This window comes from Choristoneura fumiferana, chromosome 8, assembly GCF_025370935.1.
Source record: "Choristoneura fumiferana chromosome 8, NRCan_CFum_1, whole genome shotgun sequence".
Lineage (NCBI taxonomy): Eukaryota > Metazoa > Arthropoda > Insecta > Lepidoptera > Tortricidae > Choristoneura > Choristoneura fumiferana.
The window spans coordinates 10,045,023-10,064,971 of NC_133479.1; the positions used below are offsets into that span (position 1 = coordinate 10,045,023).

At 35.9% G+C, this 19,949-nt stretch overlaps 1 protein-coding gene and 1 long non-coding RNA gene across 2 annotated transcripts in view; one reads left to right on the forward strand and one right to left on the reverse strand.

The window, feature by feature from the left end:
- Window positions 1-19,949, reverse strand: part of LOC141430437 (uncharacterized) — a 205,413-nt gene that overhangs the window by 35,726 nt on the left and 149,738 nt on the right. The gene's annotated exons all lie outside the window — the stretch shown is intronic.
- The window catches only part of unc-13-4A (BAI1 associated protein 3), a 138,887-nt gene continuing 137,490 nt past the window's right edge, over window positions 18,553-19,949 (forward strand). The window contains 1 exon segment of the mRNA XM_074091126.1: window positions 18,553-18,862. The gene's annotated coding sequence lies outside the window, so the exon portion shown is untranslated.

Below are 19,949 nucleotides of genomic sequence, written 5' to 3' on the forward strand. Positions count from 1 at the left end.
TAACTACCTACCGAATAATTCATTTAAGTTTGTAGTCGATTGTAATTGAAAATAATAATGCTGAAATACAGACAGACACATTTTAAGTGGGTTTAAATATGTAAGATTAACGGTTACATTTATTTGCACATCTAAGCCATACCTAAATATAAGTACCTTGTCATTGGTAGGAGATACTTAAATAGTAAAAGGGGTTTTGCGATACTCAGCCCTGTGTATCTTACGCACACATTGACGTGTGTACAGACGTCGTCGTGCTTATATTATGTGGATTCAAGAACGCGTATTTTGAACGTCGTGGCTGCCCTGTGTTACTGCCGAGGCCGGGAAACAGCAATTCGCGGATGATTAGAGTTTGACGGACGAAGCGTAGCTGAGTCCGTCAATAAATTCGAATCCACGAATTGCCATTTCCGCTGAGTGATGTATAGTGATTTTCTTCAATATGTAATGCGAGAAAATAAAGCAAAATCTTTAAAATATTAAATAAAATGCTCAGGTACGGTTTTAAAAAGTTGCCCTTATGCTTTCCCGCGATACTTGTTTTCTTTTTAATGTACATGACACGACTCATAATGCCATTTCAGTAGAAATAATAATTTAATAAAAATAAGTTACATGCAATGAAGCTTAGTATAACTAAATTACAATTTAAAGCGCTACCGAGCGCTTTTTAGTTACTTCATCCATTATCTTTTGTTACCATTTATTCGGTATCTTAAATTGGGCTTGAACTCAAAATATAAAAAAAAACAATGGCACTGTTCGAGACAATTTTAAAGATGCTGTTTCTTCCTAAATTGAATCTTAGACTAGGACACAGGGCGGACACGCCATACAAAATACGCGTTCTGGAATCTACATAGGCACGACGACGTCTGTACACGCGTCAATGTGTGCGTAAGACACACAGGGCTGACTATCGCAAAACCCTAGTACTATAGGGTATGTAGGTATGGCTTAAATGTGTAAATAAATGTAATCGTTATTCATATATTTTTATTTAAACCTACTTAAAATGTGTCTGTCTATGTATTTAAGCATTATTATTTTACATTACAATAAATATATTACTACAAACTTGAACTAATTATTCGGTACCTAATTAGTTATTTCATGTCGTATTAATCGCGATACTTTTAGAAAGCATTATTATTAAGAAAAGGAAGTAGGCAGGGTAGGAACCTCAATTTCTCGCGCGCCCACTGACAAGTTGGCGCTTGCTCGCGGACTCACGGCCACCGAGCCGAGCAATGACCTGCCGGCGCGCGGATTTCACGGAAAATTATGTGACTTTCTACGAGCGACAAATTATTAGAATATGACTGATTTTCGGGTTTTTAGGAAATAAATACAAATAAATGTTTTATAAATTAAAGTTTATTGGTTTAATCATTTGAGACCTTATTAATTAAAGATTACTTACACTAAAATATTTCCTTTTAACGGATTTGTCTCTGAACATTCGATTGTTAAATCGTATGTAATATGTAATTATTGCTCCCGAACTTAGTGCCGTGCGACGGTGCGGCCGACATATTACATCGCGTTGCGCGCCCGACTGCTTTCCTACGGTTTTCCTACAATCTGCGCTTGAGGGGTGGGGTAACTCGAACCGGTGCGGGGCGGAGCGTGTCCATTCTGTATGCCAGTACTATTATATATTCTGTGACTAGGATTTAAAAAGAAAAAAGGTAGAAGGAATATGATCGTCAGGCTGTTTAGATTAACTTAACGTAGTCAAAACGTGAATTTAAAAAGTAAAAAACCTGCATTGTAATGAAATTTCATAAAATTCCCATTCCAATTTACAAGTGATTTTTTTTAATTTGTGGCAGTCTATAAGGATGAACTTCGTGTATATGTTTGCGACAGTTTGGCGGACATTGCCAAGCATATTGGAGAAAATCGTATTTATCTTGCTTTCTCTATACTTAAGCTTCAGTAACTTTCAATAAGCTAGTTGAGAAAGCAAGAAATACAAATACCTACGAACTTTTCCGACAAAATACGATGGTAAAACATTTTTCACTACATCTGTACCTACTAGTAGTAGTTTTAGTTATGGGTAATTATTTGAGGTGTAAGATAAATGTTACAGAAATAAAAACACACATTTTGATGTGGTCTGTTTTATTTTGAACATAAGGATATGTACCGATAAGATGCTTTATATTATAAGAGATCGATAAAGTTTATTTTCGTTAAAAAAAGCAAAAATCCAATTTTAACGGTAACGAAAATAAGCATCGAGACCACGAAAAAGAACATTTTGTTTATTTTAAAATCTTATAATTGTACTATTTGAATGAAAATCCGATCATAATGAGAAAACGAATAAGCATTATTTAATTAATCAGGTATCAACAGAATTAGACAATCGATATCTATATAAAAAAAAATTAAAACTTGACCACGAAAATGACGACTTCAAATTGTCATTTTTGTAACCTTTTAAATACTATCTAGAAATAACTTAATTAAAGTAAGATTAATAACTTCAACTCACAAACCAAAACAGTTTTCAATACCTTCCCCCCCGTGCAGGTCTACGGTAGACCAGAACGAAATTATGTTACAACGAAACAACACAACAAAATGCTCCTCTAAATGACGAAGTTTTCTTTTAATATTTAGATATATACATTTCACACGTACATTCAGGGCAAAATAATTCTTGAACCTCTCGCCAGTTAACAAAATTGGCGACGCACTGGTCATAATCTTCCATAGATGAGAGTGTGTATACTGGATTCTTCAACGAAATTAAATGGATATGTTCAAGTTCAAGGTGACACAAGTACTGTATCTACATTATATTTATTGCCACATTCAGATGCCGTAATATTAATTTAAAAGTACATAAATCAATAATGATTTACTTTACCCACGAAAAAAGAGATGAGTCTGTCATATTCATATCCTAAAGCCGTGCATTAGCACAGAATTTTCACTTTTAAACGTTCTCTATTTAATTGATGTTTTCGAACGAAGGAGGTAACTCTTTAATAATTATCACAAACTTTGCAGTGACTAAGGAGCGGACCAATAGTCGTTAAGTAAAAATTGTTAAGTTTTTTCTCCATCTTTTTTACGGCATATACATTTTTAGCTCGTAATCTTTATGAAATAGGGGACGAGAGTCTGTGTGTCAACCTGCCACTTTACTAAATTTATCATCCCCGTCGCTTTCGTGAAAAATGATGCGAAAATACGGTGCATCTCTTGTGCTCACACGAATAGTTGACTGATAAGTTTTTGCTACAAAAGTAATTTTTTACCCAAGACTTTTCCCGACTGTTGTTTTTCTTGACAGTATTTGCACTGTTGTTGACCACCGGATGTTAAGGAAATTGAACTTAGAAGATTTGAAACGGGCAATTTAATTTAATTTATTTATTTGTGGTAGACAGTCTTGTATTTTATTTACATTTCATTATTTTTGCATTTGAAATATGTATTATAATTTGCATTATATTTTTTGAATATGATTAATTAAAATAATAAAAATAAAATCACAGAAAGAAAACCGCGTCTAAAAGATCTACATGTGGCAGGGTTCCCATGACGCTCGACGCATTAACCGAATGCAAAATTATATTTCTAGTTGAATTATAGCAGTAAACAATTTTTTTACCCGTATATGTATAATGTTACCTCTTCTCCCATGCCGTCGTTTGTGTGTGCAGCAGCATAAATAAATACCCACTCGATAGGCGGGAGTGGTTAAGTATTCTTTGTCGTCGTATTATTCAGTGTAAACGCACTGAACGTTATGTATTGTAAGGTAGCTGATATTTAAGTTGTTATTTTTATTAGAAATTATTCAAAAGTTAACACCTCGTTGCCCAATTTCGTCAATTTAGCGCTGATTGCTCTTTCACTGCCCGCGTAAGTGAAAATTGGCTATATGTATTGTAAACTATGCAGCTTAGCTGTTTTTTCTTATAATTAGACGGTTATTATTTCTTTATGTTTATTGTTGCTAGATAAACTTTAAACAATTAATATTAGTGGTTTTTCCTTTAAGTTGAATTGAAGTTGAAAATGAAGAGTTTGAAACAAGGTAAAATTAAGTCGCAATTTAATACACTTTCAGAAAGGATTTTGATTGCAACGTTAAACAAAATAAGTTTCTGTTAAAAAAACATTTTGAATACTTACAAGCTTTTTTGCTGACTATACTTGTACTTTGTAATTTCAAGTCGGTACTATTAACCATTGAGGAGTTCCCTCCTGCGGAGACGATCCTGGCAGGACCACAAAGATATCACTACCAGATTATTGTATTGTCACCAAATTTACATAGGTACTTATGTACAAATTTCAAGTCAACTGGACCGCTGGAAGTGGGTTAAATTTAGCTTCCAAGATTTGACCCAAATAAATAAATAAACAGGGCATGCTAAAGAAAAGCTTGTAAAAAATAGGTACTATAAAAATTCTAATGTAGAAATTATAAAAATACAAAGAAACCTCGAAAATAGCTCTGTCAAGTTAAGTCATATAGATATCCTTGCCCGTCCTCCGACACACTGTGTAGTGTCAGCGTACATTGAGTACATCAGTCCTTCTCGTCCCAGCTTAGTCGCGGGACAAGAAAAAATGTTTTCTTCTAGAGATAAAGAACCGGGAACCATGTAGGGTTCCGTACTAACATGCTGCAAATAGTTTAAGTTTTGATCAAATAGATGTTACTCTTGCCCTGGGTCTTGTCTTGGCTCTTGACCTGGAACCCTAAATAGTTTATATTCACTTGCCCTCACTATTTTCTCACACACTGCACCAGCTGAACTCAGTTGAATTAAATAATACATAGGCATACATAGCATCCTTTATTTACATGCATTTCTTTTCCTTATAAGGGCAAAAGCTTCAAGACTCGCAATGATACTATGTAAGATATAATAGGATTAAATGCTTTTGTTTTCTACGAGGTTTGCACGTGTACTTACTTACCTACCTATATTTATCAGGATTCAATTAACGTAATATAATATAATAAAGCGGTGGTGGCCTAGTGGTTTGACGCGATCGCTTCTCAATCAGAGGGTCGTGGGTTCAAACCCCAATTCGCACCTCTGAGTTTTTCGAAATTGATGTGCGGAATTACATTTGAAATTTACCACGAGCTTTGAGGTGAATCAAAACATCTTGAGGAAACCTGAATAAACCTGCGAAGCAATTCAATGGTGCGTGTGGAGTTCCCAATCCGCACTGGGCCCGCGTGGGAACTGTGGCCCATGCCCTCTTGTTCTGAGAGGAGGCCTGTGCCCAGCAGCAGGACGTATATAGGCTGGGATGGTAAACGTAATATAAGCATTTTTTTACAACAACGTTGGTTATATGTCCAGCCTAACCGACTTGTCACATGTTTGTAGGAACTCATATTATTTGGTTATTAAATAACAGGGAATATACTTATTAGTAACTAGCTGTTGCCCGTGGCTTCGCCCCCGTTGTAATTTTTCCAAATTTTCTTTCATAAAAACCTTCTCCTGACAATAACAAACACAACAAAAAAAGAATTAACGAAATCGGTCCAGCCATTCTCGAGTTTTGCGCTTAACAATACATTTTATGATTCATTTTTATTTATATAGATAGATAATTATAAGACATAGGTAAACAAAGTGATCATTAAATTTGCGTTTATTTTTATTAATATTATTATAACACTCAAAGGAGGCATTGTGACTTTTAAAGCGCATTTAATGCGATTGTAAAGTAATTGAGACATCCATCTAATTCTTGGATCCGTCGTATTTTATTCTCAAAGGACTCGAATTGCCAAGCTTGTTAGTTTTCGCATTTGTATTTTATTTACGATGTGAGACGTCTTATGAAACCCTCGTCACGTTACGTTTATTTTGTGTTTGACTGTCCTCACTGTCGGCTCACAAAGTCGCCATGTTGAAAATTTGAATCCCCTTTGTGCCGACTTTGCATTGTTTGATAGCACTCGAACCGTATTGTTATAAAATTTATTGAATATTTAAGTCGTCAGTGAAATTTCAAAGCTTAAATACTTATAGATCTAATTTATTTTATTACTTGGAAAATTGACTGTGAACGACGGTGAGATTATTTTGATAAAGCTCAATTCTAGAATACCGGCTGCTTTGAAAACTACTTATATACAATTTTGCAAAGGAAATCCGGGTCCGTGCTGACTCCTAACAACATTTAATTTATATTAACATTGCAATATATAATTAGAAAATAAAAATTAAACTTCTTGGCGCTTTGGTCCCATAACTAACACATATATGTATTTAGTTATGATTATAATATTATGATAATCTAATACAGAATATTTTTATTCAGTCGCAGAAACAATTTATGTAATAGTGTCAACTTAGGAATGAAACTCATAAAAACCTCTACTATGGCGTTGTAAAATTGATCTCAAGAGTCTCATAGGGTCTCGTGTCAATTCAAAGGTCACAAAAGTTTTTTTCCTTACAAATAAACTCGCTTCCTGCGGTTTTGAAGATATTATATAAGTAACTTTAATTTTTCTGCAAATCCCCCCGTTCATCCTTCCGCTCAAGTCTCATATAGGGCTAACGATTTCGTCTCATTTAGACTCCAAGTGCCTGCCAATCATCAAGGTGATCCGTCGTTTTAGGTTAGCAACGAAGGTGATTTTCGAAAATGCTTAATTCATTTTTGTATTACTTATGTATTTTTTTTTGTATCTATTTAATTTTAATTTCACAGCGCTTGGTTTTTAACTGCAATGCTGAATTTTTTGTATTGACATATAAATGAAAATATATTGTAGATATTGTCTAGAAGCCATTTTTTATACGTTTACCGACCAGTTTTTGAGTTATGGCGCGTAGGGCGCGTAGCACTTAGGCTTCTCGTTCTTCTTTTTATTCTTCATCCCAGAAGAATTCTAAGATCTGAAAACGGTTTTAGTTCTTATAACCACTTTAATCTATATATATAAAAGAAGAAACTGACTGACTGATTAACTGACTTATAGATCAACGCACAGCCCAAACCGCTGGGCCTAGAAACTTGAAATTTGGAATATATGTTCCTTAATAGGTGTAGACACGCACTAAGAAAGGATTTTTCGAAATTCCCACGGGATAGGGAATAAATGGGATTTATATTTTCACTTCGAAATGGCCCTATTTCAGTAACTATAATTATTAGAAACTTCAAATTTGGCATGCAAGTAGGTAATACTAACAGCTAAAAACTGTTTTCAGGATTTTACGAAATTTCCACGGGATAGTGAATAAATGGGATTTGTATTTTCACTTTTAATTAATGACCCTATTTCCGGAACTATACTTATTAGAGACTTCAAATTTGGCGAACAAGTAGGTAATTCTAACAGCTAAAAACTAATTTCAGGATTTATCAAAATTCCTACGGGATAGGGAATAAAATGGGATTTATATTTTCACTTCAAAATGGCCCTATTTGCGTAATTATAATTATTAGTAACTTCAAATTTGGCATGCAAGTAGGTAATACTAACAGCTAAAACGGTATTCAGGATTTCGCAAAATTCCCACGGGATAGTGAATAAATGGAATTTGATTTTCACTTTCAATTATTGACCCTTTTACCGTAAGTGTAATTATTAGAGACTTCGAATTTGGAAAACAAGTAGGTAATACTAACAGCTAAAAACTATTTTCAGGATTTATCAAAATTCCCACGGGATAGGGATTAAAATGGGATTTATATTTTCACTTCAAAATGGCCCTATTTGCGTAACTAATACTATTTGCGTATTTGCGTAATTATTAGAAACTTCAAATTTGGCATGTAGGTAGGTAAAAACTGTTTCAAAGATTTTCCGAATATCCCACGGGATAAAACGAATAAAGAGGATTTTATATACTTACCAACTGAATCAGAAAACGCATAAGCTAAACCAATAAAACTGGGGACTGGTGATTTGGCAAACTGATGTAAATCTGGTAACAATTATTTAGCAGTGACATCTTGCTCATCCTGGCGAGGATCATCTCCGTAGAAGGGAACTCCTCAAAAGTTGATGGCACACGCAAAAGACTTTACATGATTGTTAAATTTCAACGACAATGCGTTTATATGATATACATGATACATGATATACCGCCTGATGCTGCAGCCAGGGTCGTCTGCTGATGACGGAACTCCTCACAAGGGTTGATAGCATAGATGCGAAAATTTACATGTACGTTCAACGAGCTGACACAATTACTTTGCCCACCCGCGACCTTTATGATAGTTACTTTTGTGCCCATGCAATGTGTGTTCATGCAGTTCCTCCACCTCCACACTGTAAGAACACACAAATCACACAAATCCATCTATCACCACCACCACTTTACACTGACGCGTTTCGAACTCAACCAGAGCTCATCTTCAGAGCACCACAACCATTCAGCATACTACGGTGTGAAATTTGGCATAGATGGACCTAAAGTAATGCAGAGGTGCCAAAAAATAGAGAAATATAAAGAATAGAAAAAAAATCTCAACTTTGTTTGTTTCTTTGTTTGTTGGGGGTCATCTCTGAAACTATTGAGCTGATTGAAATAATTTTTTTATCAGTAGAAAGATACACTATCCCTGATTGCATTAGACTACTTACTTTTAAAAAAATTGGGCAAAAGCTAGTTTATATATAAACACATATTAAACTTCTGTTAACTTAACACTCATTTGCTTTTATCTGTCACTTTGACGTTTAACTTTGCCGGACACCTGACTTGTGTTGTGGTGACTTTTATGAATACCTAAGCGGATTGTTGTGTACCTGGTCCTTACCTAATATCATTCATTATTTATGTTACTTTTACTGTATTAGTCACCTCAAGTTGTATTTGGGTCAATCAACTTTTTCTTTTCACTCGTTGCTATAGTTACGGTCTCCTGAGTCAGTCTTTAAACCGTAAATTTATACAGCGTGTATTTTTACTACCTCAAACTGTAACCAGACGAAGATTTAAGTGCTGTGAACCGATATCAAAAGAAATTGCTAATTTAGAATTAACTACAAGAGCGTAATTAATTTTTGAAATATTTCCGAGCAGCAATGTAATGCGTACAAAGCGTTCTGTGACATCTGTCACGTCAACAAGTGCGACGTTTTGAATAAAAACAAAGTAGTATCGCGTAGTGATACATTGCGTGCTAATTAATTTTGTAAGGAAAAAAAATAAGTAAATTTTTTACTAAAACATAATAAAATGTGATTATTAGGGCCTCCACTAACTGCCCTTAAAGTTTGAGGTAGTATCAAAAATACACGCTGTAGGATTAAAATTTGCCAAACATGCATTTTTGTGATACCTATAGTTGTGAGCCCCTTCTATAATTGGTCATCTAATAAGCATGTTAGTATAATGTGACCTAACATTTCATATATAAAACTATTCTACTATTGTCCCCTGGCTGACGGGACAGAATAACAACAAGAAATAGTTGATCTACCCATTTTGATAGTTCGCCGTATCTTTTTTTATCAAACAGCTTATATCAGAGAGCGCTATCATTCATGTTCGATAAAAGATAATAAACATGAGTTATCCATGTTATTGAATTCTATGGAAAACAATATCCTGTCGTCGGAACACATATTGACAAAGCTTTGAACCGGGATTAAATATTTTATTCTGCCGATTAATAAACGACCCGGCAGCAAGACCCGGATTACTACGTGTTTTTCACGAAGTTCTTCCTTATAGACTGCCACAAATTAAAAAAAAAACACTTCTTGGCCACCCAGGCGGAAATTGTATGAAATTCCATTACCGACAGGTTTTTATTTTTTAAATTCACGTTTTGACTACGGTAAGCCTGACGATCAAATTCCTTCTACCTTTTTTCTTTTTAAGTCCTAGTCTAAGATTCAATTTAGGAAGAAACAGCGTCTTTAAAATTGTCTCGAACAGTGCCATTGTTTTTTTTATTTTGAGTTCCAGCACAATTTCAGATACCGAAACAAGGTTACAAAAGAAAACGGATGAAGTAACTAAAAAGCGCTCAGTAGCGCTTTAAACTGTAATTTAGTTATACTGAGCTTCATTGCATAGAACTTTTTTTATTACATTATTATTTCTACTGAAATAGCATTATGAGTCGTGTCATGTACATAAAAAAAAAGTCTCAGCTACGCTTCGTCCGTCAAACTACTCATCTACGAATGAGGGCTATCGCGTATGAATTCACCACTAGAGGCGCTAGTTAGGGCTATGCGGTATTGGGCTTGATGGCAATACCGGTATTATTCCGGTATTCACATTTTGAAAACCGGTATCCCGGTATTTCGGTAATTTTTCGGTATTTTCCAAATTTTCCCTTTATTTTTCTTTCTTTCTGTATAAGTCTGTTGTTTTGTTGAAATATAACCAATATACATGAAAAGCAATTAATAAACTTCCCTTTTAATGAGCAAGTATTAAAATAAAAAAACTTAAGTTGTTAATTGTTAACTAATACTTATATAATATGGAATTGGATTCTCTAATTCTTCGGTGAAAATTGTTTCACCGATTATTAGTTCCCAACCAAATTTTCGCATAATTTCTTTCATTAAATATCCAGTTCAAGCTTGTAAGGTCTCTACTGATGAAATCTTCGCTCCGCCCGGAACCAGCTCAGCTCCAAAACCCCGAGAGCTTTCAGCTCAAACTTCAAAACCATTTCGAATGCCTAGGTAGCGACGTGGACGATTACAACGACGGGTTTGTGGAAGCTGTCCATACGATCGGATCTAACTTCTTCAAAACCCGCCGTACTAGAACCAATAAGCTCTCGCGCTCTGGCCTTAGGCTCATGGAGGTGAGGCGTGAGATGCTGCTACAGTCTTCTGGTGACGCTTAATTGTCGCTATCAGCAGTTCAATAGGCAGATCTCAAAATCTCTGAAGCGCGATGTACGCCGATTTAATACTAATAAATAGCATTGAAAAGGCTATTGAGCGTATCAGAGGCTCTAAGGTGTTTACCAGGGATCTGTCTGTAAGTCAAAGCCGGTTAATGAAGTTGAAGACCGACGACGGCAGAATCATTTCATCCAAACCTGAGCTATTGGGGGAAAACGAGAGGTTTAATGGATAGCGACACGAAAACCCGAACACCCGTCGAAAATCTAGCTAAAGCCCCGAGGGCTAGATTAACCCGACACTATCACGAATACATCCCAGACGTCAGCCTGTACGAGATTAGTATGGCCCTCAAATAGCTTAAGAATAACAAAGCCCCGGGTGACGATGAAATTACAGCCGAACTCTTGTAGGCGGGTGGTAAACCAGTCCTTAAGTACCTCAAGACGCCGTTTAGTTCCGTCCTCCAGCAAGGGGGAACACCGAAAGCATGGAACAGAAGACAGTGGTGGTGCTCATCTTCAAAAAAGGTGATAACACCTTGCTGAAGAATTATAGATCCATCTCACTTCTGAGCCATGTTTACAAGCTGTTTTTCAGGGTCATCACAAATCGTCTCGCAAGCAGGTTTGACGATTTCCAGCCTCCCGAACAAGCCGGCTTCCGAAAACCTATAGTACCGTAGACCACATGTACGTTGCGGTAGGTTATACAGAAGACCGAAGGGTATAACTTCCCCCTTTGCCTTGCATTTGTGGACTACGAGAAAGCCTTCGATTCGATCGAGACTTGGGCTGTGATGCAGGTTCTCCAGCGGTGCAGTTGACTACCGGTATATCGGAGTGTTGAAGTGCCTAGTGTCTGTACAAAAACGCCACTATGTCCGTCCGATTACATGACCAGAGCACGAAGCCTATTCCTCTGCAGCGGGGAGTCAGACAAGGAGATGTGATCGCTCCGAAACTGTTCACCGTTGCATTGGAGGATGCTTTTAAGGTTCTGGACTGGAAAGGACGAGGCATCAATATTAATGGCGGGTACTTCACTCGCCTTCGATTCGCCAACGATATTGTAGTCATGGCTGAGACCATGGAAGACTTCAGTGCTATGCTCGCCGACCTCAGCAGTTTCCGACCGAGTTGGCCTAAAAATGAACATGGGCAAGACGAAAGTCATGTCTAACTAATTTCCATGTAGTCCCAACTCCCGCAATAGTCGGGGGCTCTGCGCTCGAAGTTGTTGACGACTATGTATACCTGGGACAAACGGTCCAGTTAGGTAGGTCCAACTTCGAGAAAGCTTACACTACAAATAAACAAAGCAAACTTGTGCGCGGTAAATTTGAAATTTGAAAGTAGATTAAGAGGTAAGTAACTTCAAAAGCCATAAGTCTGAAGACAAGTTATTAAAAGTGCTTTCCTGTTTGAAATTAAAGTAGACTATTAATATTTTAAGCACAAGTCAAAATACCGAAAAACCGGTTTTGTAGATATTTAATACCGGTATTAAAAGAGGGGAAAAAATGACCGGTATCCCGGTTTTTCGGTAATACCGAATACCGGTATCCATGCCCTAGCGCTAGTGTAGCGTGAGGTCTCCCAAATGTCAAATCTCATAGTTTTTGGGTGAGCTACGCGGGTTTATTTATAATTAGAATAATTTTGGTAATATTTTGCAATATCTGAAATTAATTATGGCAAATATGCGTTCCGGGGCAATGAATGTCTGTGTTTTGAGACAGTTTTGTCTTTTGGAAACCTTTGTCCTTCCTTTTTTTCCGAACAAAACGGGGACTATGGTTTTAAGGTGTATTAAATATGATTTTAATCTTAACTTTGTTTTCACGCCCGTAATAACAGACTTTGAAAGCCATACTTAAAAACCTCACGCAACAGTGCGCCGTCTAGTGAGACAAAAAACGATAGCCCTCATTGCTGTTTCCCGGCCTCGGCAGTAATGTACTATTACTTTGTAACCTCCTAAAATAGATACATTTCACCCATAGGTAACTACGCACATTAACAACCAGATAGCTCATCAAATTGGAAGCTTCATTTGTTACTTTATTGCAGTCAATAATCGTCGTTGTCGTCATTTTTGACGTCAAGTGTTATATTGTTAATTACTCTGGTCATAAAAATATACCTCTGTTAAACGTTTTACTGTCCTCAAAGGCTGACCCTATTTCTTCTTCTGGTATTTTGTGAATCTTGTTTATTTGAAGCAGGTTGTAATTAGAATGAATAGACAGCGGAATGATGGTAAAGTCTCAGTTAAAAAATCGAAGCAGTTTAGATGCCGAAAAATTATATGATTTAGCACATTTTTAAGTGAATCCACTGACGACATGGTATATCAGCGAAAGACAAAGTAATAACGTCAAAAAATGGTTTTCATGTTCAGCTTCGGTATACATCCAATTCTGAACGAATAGTGAGCAAATAAAGTACTTAAATGCAAAGAGCCAGAGCTATAACCATCTGCAATATGTCTGGATGCCACACGTTAAATCTGGAATGTTATGGAAACATTAATTTATTCACAGAAGATACAATGTCCTTCCTACAAAGCAGCTGGAATTATCAGAGCAATTGCAATCCAATTAACAGCCAGCGGGCTTTCAATAATTGAATGTTATGTTTATTCTGTCAGACTGTCCATTTCAATGGCATTCTTCACAGTACAAGTAAAATATACGTAATACTTATTTTCTGAAATACCTTATTTGAAATGCGTTTATTTGTGAAATACAAACTGCGTAAACATTTCAAATAGGAATTAGATGAGGAAATCTAAAATTATTGGATATGAAGTTTGTCTTTTATGTCGTCGAAATATTGTAGAGTACTTAAAGAAATACAACGTTCTCTTTAAAAGTCTTTTAGATATTTATATTAAGTTGATTATTTTCTAAAATTAATTCTAACCAAGTTCACATGGTCCAAACATAATTGACGTGCAAAATATAAGAAGCATTAACCATATAAAACTCCGTAGGGTAAACAACACCATACTCCAACAATTTGCTAAATCAATCAAAAAAATATTCACCAAACTTTAAGAATATACTTTCGATACTCGTTCCCGAACTTATTACTTTTGTCTTAGCATTATCGATGGGCTGAAAAAACTTTGCTAATCACCGACTGAGTGGGCACTCGTTTAAGAATAAATTACTAGCGGGACTTGGCGAAGTACCTAATGAAGTTACCGGAGTCAAGCTGCTACTCACGAAACCCGTCGTATTGGAAATCGGAGTAACCCTAACAAGAAATGACTAACGAGGTAAGTTCTTCTAAAGATCTAAACAGATTAATTTTACGGTTGCTTCACTGGCTGGGAGTACCTTGAGCTTTCTACATCGAGGGATTGGGGATAATTGTACCTGTTTCTGTAATATAACTAATATAAAAGTAGTCCGCTTTACAAGCTTATCTTGGATGATCGATGGCCTTATGATCACACAGTAGCCTTTATAGATGGGGGTTTTATTTGTGTTGAATGGTTTCAAATAAATTAAGCTTGAATTTAAATACTAATACTATTCGATATATCATTAATATCAGTCGAATGTACCAAAAAAAAATTAGAGGTATTTAAGAACCAAGATACTTTCGTTACACAATAGGCCAAAGCCATGTATGTATGGGAAAAAGCATTCACAAATCATTAAAACTGAAATAGAGGTAGATTTTATCATTGTTCCTTTAAAACCTTAAATATAAAAAAAATGAAATTGATTCCAAGGAAAAATTAACATTAAGTGATAGGCATTATAATAAATTCGTTCTACAAATAGGTTCGTTTTAATACTATTATATGAATAAGCACTAACTGATCGCTATTTCCATTTACCTAATGGAAAATACGCCCACCATACCATATCTAACCTCACTCATACAATGGCCTGACATAATAATTGACCTAAAAATAAAGATCATAAATCACAAGAGTGCAATGGTGTTCTAATCTAAGTGGTGTGGGTATGGGGCATTGTCATTGTCATATCTTCACTAACAGCTATTATTAGCTTCACTTCTGACTATGTATACCTATAATATGTAAACTAAAATACAAAAATATTGATACGGTCCTTTATATAGGACTTATTGTAACTTGACATCGAACTCTCGCACAAGTGACATAAAGTTTCGTTCATAAAACAAAAACTTACTTGGGCCGCAGGAGGATACATAATATCATCGAGCTAATCTGATGATGGAACTGATAGCCAAGCCAATTAGGTATTTTTATGACAGTCTTAGAAGTCATCTTTTAGTTTGTTTAACAATTGAAACGTGTTTTTCAGTTTTATGAACTGTACTCGTAATTGAAAATACAAACTTAAATATAGATGCACAGAAAAACCAGAAAAATAAGACCACCACTGGGAATCGAACCCAGGTACTCGGTATTAAGTTAATAAATCTTAAGTTAAAGGTTAAAATAAAACCACATATATTTAGAAGACAAAAAATATCAAAAACTTTAAAATATAATCCAATTGTTAAGAAATAAATAGAGTACTTACTTAATCATATTTAAAACTTTTTCTCAAAAATGATTCATACAGTCGCCATTACATCTTTAAAAAGTCACTTGAATGCCACACAACGATCAAAAGTCTCCGGTAAGTAGACAGGTTTTGAATGTGGAACGAAAAAGTATTCAGTAGGTACGATACAAATCTCATACTCGTAACATCATACTTTTTGATACTGCAAAAAACTTCATCTTTAGGTCATTAAAAAGCGGGAACAAAAAACGTATAATATTTTTTAAAAATAAACCAATAAATATGATTTTATTAGGATTCCTATTATATTACTTGCAAATTCATTCAATTTCCCAAATATTTAATCAAACTTCAAGAGATAGGCAGTATACGGAACGATTTTATTTTAAAAAGAAACAAGAGCAGCGGCTTTCGTACAACGAGGTTGCATACCTAAGAGTGAGAAAATTGTAACATTTCGGAAATTTTTCGCTGTAATTCACTATGTTTTTTTTTTTTTAATTTCACCTCGTGTTTTTGTTTCTCAATTTGTCCTTACTATAATGAATTCATTATTGTCATATTTTTAATGCTAAAGGTCAACACAGTATTTTTATTAGGTTGGTATAATGCTTCTTACTTAGTTAAAAAGTAAAAAAAAAACTTAGAAAAAAGTAAAATTGAGTGGGATATTCGTTCATTTATGCTCGTTTTGTTTGCTAATTTATCTTTGTAGTTTTTTAGTTTATATTTGAGAAAAGCACCGTACAAGCTTCGAACAATAAGTGCTATACTAGATCGCTTTAGTAATGCACTATATGTTGTTAATGTAACAGACGTTTTGTAATTTTGATGTTATATATGTATCCGAACGTTTGTTTGTTTCTTTTTAGGTCTACAGAACTTAGTATCGATTTTATCGGGTATGTATTATAATACCGATAAACGAAAGACCGAATTTTACAAGACCTATGGACGGAAGGCCGAATATTAAAACGTCAAATGGATTTATGACCGAAAGTTTGAAATCCCGAAAGTACATTTGACCGGCAGCCTAAAACCCGAAGACTACAATCCCGAAGATCAAAATACCTACACTCGAAAGGTCGAAAACTCATAATGCCGAACAGTCATAATCACTAGAAGTAAAATAATCGACAATCAATATATCGAAAATCAAAATACCGAAACTGCCGCTATACCAAAGACGAAACAAATATAGCAGGAAAAGATTTGTGCGAGCGAGCGAAGCGAGCGAGCAAGACGATTTGGAGCAGAAGCGACTCGGATAGGTTAGGTTCAGAAGGCTAAGGCGGGAACGATTCGGAGCGGAGCGTAGTTCCCGCCTTAGCCTTCGATGTTAGGTTTTTTTTTTATAGCAGGCAAGATATTTAACTGCCACTAAGAAAGTAGGTTGAATAAGATTCAACAGCAAAGATCATTTGTGAAGCAATATTATCCGGGCTGCTATTAAAAAAAACCTAACATCGAAGGCTAAGGCGGGAGCTACGCTCCGCTTCGCTCCCGCCTTAGCCTTCTGAACCTAACCTATCCAAGTCGCTTTTGCCCCGAACCGTCTTGCTCGCTCGCTTCGCTCTCTCGCACATATCAAACTTTTTTTTACTTTCGGTATTCCGAATTTCGATTTGTTAAGTGTCGATATTTCGACTGTAGGTAATATGATTTTTCGGTATTATAATACATACCCCATTTTCGGGATTTTGTACTTTCGGTCATTTAAAAATAGATATTTCGACCTTCGGTGTATCGGTTGTCGGTATTTTGTACATTCGGTATTCTGAATTTCGATGTGTTATGCGTCGACATTTCAACTGTAGGTATTATGATTTGTCGGTCTTATAATACATACCCATTTTATCCTATCTCTTGCTTTTTTGAAGTGTGACAGATCAAAGTCAAGTTCAAATATTTGGAATTCAGTGAGTGGACCCAGCACTGTCATCAGCATTTAAAAAAAAAAGCTTCTTTGTCTCACGGAGTGAGCAAAATGCGATTTTGCACACTGATTTTTCATAGCAAAACCTGCCTGCAAAAGCTGCTGAGGTGAAAAATATTTTTACAAAATTATAAACCATGCCTACTTATTCGTTAATAATAACAAAAAGTATAAAACCGGCAAGTGCAAGTTGGACACGCGTATTGAGAGTTTCGTAGACTATCTATGAGTTTCCAGTGTTCGCAGAGCTTGAAACTACTCGACCGATTTAGTTTAAAATAAAAAAAAACAGATAAGACGTGGTATATCACTATCGAACTAGAAAAAAAATTGTTTTCGGATTCTTATATTTAAGTAATTTCACGATTTTCCCTTGAAATAAAAGCCTGGAGGTGGTGTAGGGGTACGAGTATAGGTACAGCACGCGCTCCGGACTCAAACATTTACGAGTATTTCTGTTTTTTTGAATGTGTTCTAGTTACAGTATATTACAATAATATACAGTATCTTATTACCAGTCATCATCCCAGCCTATATACGTCCCACTGCTGGGCACAGGCCTCCTCTCAGAACAGGAGGGCTTGGGCCATAGTTCCCACGCAGGCCCAGTGCGGATTGGGAACTTCACACGCACCATTGAATTGCTTCGCAGGTTTGTGCAGGTTTCCTCACGATGTTTTCCTTTGTTGTTGTTATTACCAGTAGGTACACCATAATATCTCAGTATAGCATACCATATTAGTCCACGCACCAGGCTCGGACGCGGACGGAGCTCTAATTTTATTGATTGTGGTAATTGTGGAAAATTAATTGATAGTTAATGTTTAATTGTCTTTACAATTAAAATTCGAACAACACCGGCTGCCGTCAAAGAGATTTAAAACTTGTTATGGTGAAAATTTTAGAGAAAATACTGACAGTACAATAATGTTATTCATAAATTATTACTGTTTAAGGTGGTGGTATCTAAATACCTACTGATGGAACTAAAAATACATTATTCATACGGTATATAATTGTACATGTAGTTATGATCATTATACTCAGTTTAAAGTTTAATTGGATTACATTCAGCTATTACTAGCATAATGGCTATGGGTGGATGGCGCGACAAATAACTCGCGAAAGGTATTTGAAAATGGAGAACTCCGGTCAAAACCAAACTCAACAGGTAATTAATAATAAATATAAGCAAAGTACGAGTAATTTCAGCGTAGCGGATTGAAAAGGGGCTCTGGTTCACCTGTCGCGTGCACAGCAGGGTGATGCATGGAGCGGCCCACAATCAACAGGAAGGCCGGGAGGAGGAGGCTCCAGGACGTAGGCTGCGAGGAGAGGACGCCAGTCGTCGGCCAGCCGCCCGAGCGAGAGCGCGTGTAGCCCCAACCAACCCCGCCAACAAACCTCCACCAACGCACCCCACACGCGTACAAACAAAAAATAACAACACCTCGCGTCGATGCCAGACTAAATTTACGACACGCCCCTTCAAAACATCATAGTTTAAAGTGCTAAAGGATAGCGAAGGATCTCGGGGTCCTTAAAAGCGTTTCACGCTGGAGGCGAGGTAAGTTGGAAATCTATTGAGGAACGATTTTATTTTATTTTCCCTTTATCAATTAGATTTAATCATCAATAAAGGCTAAGCGATAAGCTTTCAGGGATGAAACGTTACTTCATTGAATTAGAGACGGTTGTTTATTCGCTCGCCTTTGAATTGAAGGCACTTACTTAGTGCTCTTATTTTATTATTCGTCACAAACGATTTTTTGTAATTCGATCATTTCAAACATCTATCTTTGAAATGTTTGATAGCAAAATTGCAAATTTAAATACCGTCTAATGTTAAAATTTAAGGGTATTGAGTAGGTACAAGTAGATAGAGGCGATTTTGTGTTATGTTACCTACACAAAAATCAGACTCATGGGTAAGTACCGCGGGAGTGAGAGTACTAAAGTTTTCAAGAAATCCAATTCACGCCTGTAACTGAAGAAAGGATACATTTCAGACTAAATATTTAATGTAAAAAAGGAAAGAGACGATCTTTCGATCAGAAAAAAGTTTCCTAAGTGGGCATTGGACAAAAGATATAAGTGGCTAAAATGAACTTGTTTGGACAAATCAGAGCATTTTTTCGGAATCACTTGTCTCGATTTTTAGGGTTCCGGAGCCAAAATGACAAAAACGGAACCCTTATAGTTTCGCCATGTCTGTCTGTCTGTCTGTCCGTCCGCAGCTTTGCTCCGGGACTATCAATGTTAGAAAGCTGTAATTTTGCACGGATATATATGCAAACTATGCCGACAAAAAGGTACAATAAAAAAATTAAAAAAAAAATTTTTAGCGTACCTCCCATAGACGTTAAGTGGGGATGATTTGTTTTTTCTCATCCAACCCTAGTGTGGGGTATCGTTGGATAGGTTTTTTTAACCCCATTAGGGGTTTGCTATAATGATTTTTCGATTCAGTGCTTTGTTACCGAAATATTCAACTTTAAAGTGCAAATTATCATTAAAATCGAGCGTCCTCCCCTCTAAAATCTAAACTGGTGTATGGAAAAATTTGAAAAAATTCAGGATGGTAGTAAGTATATCAAACTTTCAAGGAAAACTATAACGGCTAAGTTTGCTTGAGAATAATTAGTAGTTTCAGA